The sequence below is a fragment of the Peromyscus leucopus genome, chromosome 1 (genome assembly GCF_004664715.2).
Source record: "Peromyscus leucopus breed LL Stock chromosome 1, UCI_PerLeu_2.1, whole genome shotgun sequence".
Lineage (NCBI taxonomy): Eukaryota > Metazoa > Chordata > Mammalia > Rodentia > Cricetidae > Peromyscus > Peromyscus leucopus.
In genome coordinates this window covers 107699134-107705554 of record NC_051063.1, presented here as the reverse complement: position 1 = coordinate 107705554, position 6421 = coordinate 107699134, and the positions used below count along the sequence as shown (strand labels likewise).

The 6421-nt window shown below is 44.4% G+C and overlaps 1 pseudogene; it reads left to right on the top strand.

The window, feature by feature from the left end:
- Window positions 1-4140: 4140 nt before the first annotated feature.
- LOC114698639 lies at window positions 4141-5139 on the top strand (annotated as a pseudogene).
- The last annotated feature ends 1282 nt before the right edge of the window (window positions 5140-6421 follow it).

Sequence of the window (6421 nt, the reverse complement as noted above, 5' to 3'; positions counted from 1 at the left end):
TTAGTAGCAAGCACCTTAACTCACTGAGCCATCTCGAAAATTATTTAACCATTCTTTACCATGGTGTCTTTATCTCTAAAATGATTGTATAAAAGAAGACTTGAAACTTTGGTGGGGGGTGAGGGGTATGGTTAAGACAGTCTCTTTGTGTAGCCCTGGCTGGCCTGGAACTTAATATGTAGACCAGGCTAGCCTTGAATTCACAGAGCTCTGCCTGCCTCAGCTTCCTGAGCGATGATATTATAGCCATTTGCCACTGTGCCTGGCCCAGCCTGAAATGTGTTTTAAATGTTCGGTGTTTATCAGTTGCTGTTTATCTGAGTCCTCTATTCTCCTCTTCCTTTCCATCTCCCACATATGCTCCCGCTGTCTCGGGTCTGCTACCATGAATAGCTGTAATACTTTTACCTGTTTTCCTCAGCTCACACAAGAGAGTCTAGACTTTCGGCACAGGTCCCAACATTTAGGTAGAGGCCAGAGGATCAGAAGTTAAAGGGCATCCATGGCTACATAGTGAGGTTGAGGCCAGCCTGAGCTACATGAAAATCCTGACTCAAATAAAACAGCAAAATAGGGCTATCAAGTTGATGGTAAAGGTGTCTGCCACAGACCCCGCCACCTAAGTTCTGTCGATCCCCAGAAGTCATGGACGGCAAGAGTGACTCCTGAAAGTTTCCCTCTGACCTCTGTATGTGCCATGTGAAACACACAAACAAATATAATTTAAAAACAAAACAGTCAGGCATGGTGGCTCACACCTTTAATCCCAACACCGGAAGGCAGAAGCAGGAGGATCTCTTGAGTTCAGGCCAGCCAAAGCTACGTAGGAAGCCCTTGTTCGTCTCAACAACAACAACAAAAACACTACTATAAGCTAACACAAGAAACCAAGTGTACCACCACCATTAAAAAAACCTAAAACTGCAAGTTTTTTTTATTCGTTTGTTTTTGAGGCAAGGTCTGTCCCTGGCTGTTGTGGGTTCCCTATGTAGACCAAGCTGTCTTTGAACTCACAAAGCTCCTCTTGTCTCTGCCTTCCAGTGCTGGGATTAAAGGCGTGTGCCACCATGTCTGACTTGTGTTTTCTGTGTGTGCATGCATATGTGTGTGTGTGTGTGCAAGAGAGTGGGTGCGTGCACGCACGCACACACCTGGCATGATCAACTTGGATTCCATGCCAGTGCAAATTAAATTACGGTTTGTAGACTTGCTCTGAAGGTGCAGAGAGAGAGGCCCGCCTGCTGTGGGGATTTCCTGAGCTTGCAGAACAGTACAAGCTTCTCCCCACTCCCACCAAAGCAAGTGCGCTTTGGTCTATTTTTTTTTTTTTTTTTTTTTTTTTAATTTTCTTGAAATTAAAATACATTGTTTCCCTCTTTTTTTCTTCCCTCCCTCCAGCCCCTCCCACATACCCCCACAATCAAATTATGACCTCTGGCCTCAATTTTTTTTGCTTTGTTTTTGTTGTTTTTATTTACTTGTGTGTGATTATTTTGTCTGCATGCATGTCTGTGCACATCTGTGTACCACTGCATGCTGGTCTCTGTCAGTTGTCACACACACACTCCTAAATGTGTAAATATATGTGTGTCTGCCCATGTAATGTTACTTGTGTGGCTGTTTTCAGGGATTGACCATTTGGTATTGGATAACCCACTGGTGCGCTCTTCCTTGAGGAAAACTGTCCTCTCCACTCTCAGAGTTCGTTAGCAGTCTGCAGTTCTTGGTCTGGGCTTGGGGACTGTGAGATTTACTCTTTCCGTGTTAACATGTCTGTGGGTGTCCCCTGGTTCAGGGCTCATTTAGGTGGCCATGTTGATGAGACATCATGGGTGTAGCTTCCCTGACGTTTCTAGAAGACATCTCCCAGCAGGCCCCTGTTCCTCTGGCTCTCACAATCTGCCCCCTCCTCCTCCAAGTTCCCTGAGCCTCAGGTGTAGGGGTTGCGCTGGCGATGCTTCGGTTGGTGCTGGGCTCCACACAATGATCTGTTGTCAGTATTTAACTCAAAAAAAAAAACAAAACCAGGAATACACCTTTGCCACCAACACAGACCAGTCCCTAGACTCTCGTACCCGGAATATTCTTTTCCGGGCACTGTACCCCGCTAGCATTCGTACTTTTAAACTTGGCAGAGAGTGGGTGCTCACCCTCTTGTTTGTGTTCTGGAATATTTGTCTAGGCAAAGATGTGTTGCATTTGCGTTAATTTAATAAAGTTAACCTGGGCTCAGAGAGACGGGGTCAGCAACCAGTTGACAGGGGCAGCAGGGAGGAGCCTGGCGTGGTTTTCAGTCGGGGCAGCGTGGAAGGAGAGTGACTTCCGGTCGCCGCTCAGAGGGAAGGTCAGCCAGCTGCTACTCTAACTGTCTGAGCTCGCAGGGTTTCGCCCTAGCCTTTGAATCTTGAGTTTTATTAGCTAGAGATTTAGTTAAAGCTACTTTTGGAGGCAGCAACAAGACCATGGGGGTGGGGAGGATTTCCCCCAGGCTGTGGCCTTAGTAGCAAGCTGCTCGTGGTTTAAAGCACACCCACCATGAGGAAGGTAAAGCAGCAGTTTCGTTTTCTTTTGAGACACGGTCTCACTATGTAGCCCTGGCTGTCCTGGGATTCTCTGTGTAACCAGGCTGGCCTCGAACTCACAGAGATCCACCTTCTGACATCCACCCCCACACATATACACAAAAATAAAATGTAACTTTAAAAAAATTAGGGCTGGAGAGATGGCTCAGAGGTTAAGAGCACCGACTGCTCCTCCAGAGGTCCTGAGTTCAAGTCCCAGCACCCACATGGTGGCTCACAACCATCTGTAATGAGATCTGGCGCCCTCTTATGTATACATAATAAATAAATAAATCTTTAAAAAAAAAATTAAAGCTGGGCATGGTGGCAGAGACAAGACCTCAGGAAAAAAAATGTTAGGAGTGTGGGGGGCGGTCAGTAAAATGATGGGCTCAGCAGTTAAGAGTGTATACTGCTCTTCCAGAGGACCTGAGTTCAGTCCCCAGCACCCGCAGTGGGTGGCTCACAACCACATATAATCCCAGCTCCAGAGAATCTGATGCTGTCTTCTGGCCTCAGTATATGCGCTCACATGCACATACTTTCCCCACCACCTACACACACACACACACACACAATTTAAAAATAAAATAGTTTATACTTGGGCATTGTGGCACATGACTGTAATCTCAACACTTGAGAGTTAGAGTTGGGAAGATCCAGAATTCAAAGTCAGCCTCAACTACATAGCAAGTTTGAGGCCATCTTGGGGAAATATGAGAACCTGTCTTAAAACACAACAATAAAAATGACACACAAAGAAAAGGCAGAGTTTGTCCAGGTTTCACACCCAGTTTATGTGGTGCTCAGGGTTGAACCCAGGGCCTTGTGCTCCATCTCCAGCATCACTGGTATATTTGCTTATCCAAAGAACTCTGTTGTAGCAAGTCTTTCTCTGTACTGCCAGCTCCCAACTAACAACATGGAGACTTATTAATTATGAAAGCTTGGCCTTAGCTTGTCCCACTAGCTCTTATAACTTAAGTTCACCCATTTATTTTAATCTACCATTTGTCACGTGCCTCCTTACCTTAGGTCTCTACGGCTCGTGCCGCTTTCTCCGAGTCTGGCTGGTGACCACCTTTCTTCTTCCCCAAGTCTTCTCTGTCCCCGGAAGTCCCACCTAACCCCTTCCTGCCTAGCAGCTGACCATTCAGTGCTTTATTAAACCGATCACAGTGACACATCTTCACACAGTGTAAAGGAATATTCTGCAATACTCTGTCCCTGAACAGATTACCAGGTACACTGTGTAGCTCACAGATGGAAAAGGGGGGGGTGGTGGCTGGGAGATGTACTGATACAGGACCTTTGTTTGTACATGCAAGGAGTTTGGACTTCAGGCCTGGTTCATTAAGCATTTTAACAGTATTGTTTGTGAGCCTGGAGAGATGACTTGGTGGTTGAGAGTCCATATTATTTTTGCAGAAGATCCTAGTTCAGTTCCCCAGCTGATAAACTGCTTGTGAGTATTCCAGTTCCAGGAATCCAGTGCCCTCTTCTGGCCTCCATGGGCACTTACACACACACACACACACACACACACACACACACACACACACACACAATTAAAAATAAAATAAAATCCAGTCTTCCTAAGAGTGCGCAGTAGGGTTGGTCGGTGGGTTGGCCAGCCTGTTGGCTGTGAATTGCCAGACTAGGCCCGAGACTGGAAGTGACATGGAGGTGGGGACGGCAGCCGCGGGCCGACTGCACTCTGTTCATGGGCAACCCGAAGACCAGGGTGACAGAGGAGCTCCTCTTCGAGCTGTTCCACCAGGCTGGGCGAGTCATAAAGGTGAAAATCCCAAAAGATAAAGATGGCAAACTGAAACAGTTTGCATTTGTGAATTTCAAACACGAAGTGTCTGTTCCTTACACCATGGATCTTCTCAATGGAATCAAACTTTTCGGGAGGCCTATCAAAATTCAGTTTAGATCAGGAGGTAGTCACGCCTCTCCGGATGCCACTGTGTCATATCCCAGCATCATGTAGGAAATTAAAGCCCCACCTCCACATCTCCTAACAGCTATGAAAGGACGGTGGGTAACATAACTCCAGCAGCACAGATGGTCCAGAGGTCCTTCTCTTCTCCAGAAGAGTATCAGCAGCAAGCAGTGGTGAACAATGTTTTCAGACAGATGTCATGTGTTGGGAAACTTGGTTCTGCACATGCAGATCAGTCGGGAACTTCGCCATCAGGTGAATCACACACTCACAGCTTTAACCAGTCTTCCAGCTTCCAGTGGCACCAAGATGCACTGTCATTACAGCGTAAAAAGACGGAATTCTCACCCCTAACCAGGAGATGGACACTATAGACGTGAGCAGCGCTCCTCTGACCATGGGTCTGACTGTCTTTACAGAGGAGGCCGGGAGGATTTCTACTCTGACGACAGGGATCATAATGGCTGGAGCCGTGTCTGTGATAACATAGGGACAGTAGTAGAGGTGGGAAATGGCCCTCATCTCAAGGACTTGGCTTACAGGGCCATTTTAGGCCCTTCTAATTAAGTTGTTCTGGAAGTACTTCTAAAAACTGTACAGAGTAGCCCCACAATTTTCCACCTGTCTTTGGGGGAAAAAAAAAATTTAAGCCAGCACAGTTTCATAGAGAACTGGGAACTGTGGCTCCACATTTGTTACTTCAATTACCTTCCCTCAGCCGGGCAGCCGGAGGTGGCACACACCCTTAATTCCAGCACTCGGGAGGCAGAGCCAGGCGATCTCTGTGAGTTCGAGGCCAGCCTCGTCTGCAGAGTGAGTTCCAGGAAAGGCACCAAAACTACACCCTGTCTTGGAAAAAAAAAAAAAAAATTACCTTCCCTCAGGGTTTCAGAAGAGAAGGATTTTACACAAGAGAATGGGCCGCCATTCCAGTCATTTCAGCCTAGGAAAGATGAATTGTATAGATTGGTTTATTATAAAGCAAATGTTTTAATTATCTCACCCTTTTGTGTTGCAAGAAATTTCTTGGTAATGAAATCTTTTTGGTGTATATAATAGAAACATCCAAGTTGGTAGTCTGAAATGACTATCTGCATTTTATTAATAAATGAGAAAATAGGACTTCTCAGTAATCCATTTTATTAACAGTTTATTTAAAACAGTTTATTGGTTTTGCTTGGGGATAAATCATATTTTCTAACTCAGAATTTAAGTACAAATTCTGTGGTATGTTCTTGAATTTTATCACAATTGAACATACATTATAAATCTATACTAGTTCATTCTAAGAACTTTAAAATTCTTTCATCAAATTGTATTTGATGTATGACTAGTCACTCAGGAGGTTAAATATGTACATGTATATTTTTACATGAAAAGACAGTGTTGATGAAAATTCTTTTTAGAGTAACAATGATGTTAATACACAGAGAAAATGGCAAAATGTTTGATGGCAAGGATTATAATTTTGAAATTTTGTTTATCAAAACTTCCTTGTTTCAAGATTCTGTTGCTTGTTTGCTGCAAATTAAGAATTTATTCTGTGAAAAATATTTATACCAGAGCATTTATACTATGTTCCTTTTTAATATAGTAAATACATAAAAAGAAAAAATAAATAAAATCCTTTTTAAAATCTTATTTATAAAAAAGATGTATGTATTTTTTTTTTCAGGTAGACTGGTCAGTTATGTTAAATTCCTCAGTGTCAGCCAAGAGACAACCAGAACCCTGAGAGAAAGGCCCTTTTCTTCCTCCTTTTCCTCATCTCTAACTAGCTTTCCTTGCTAGGATGAGGCCTCCATCCTCAGCACTCAGTTGTTTATGTGCTGACACAAGATCTCCCTGTGTTGGTCAGGCTGGCCTCTTCTTGTTACTGTTTCTAAGGAGAGATCTTGTGTTGCCCAGGCTG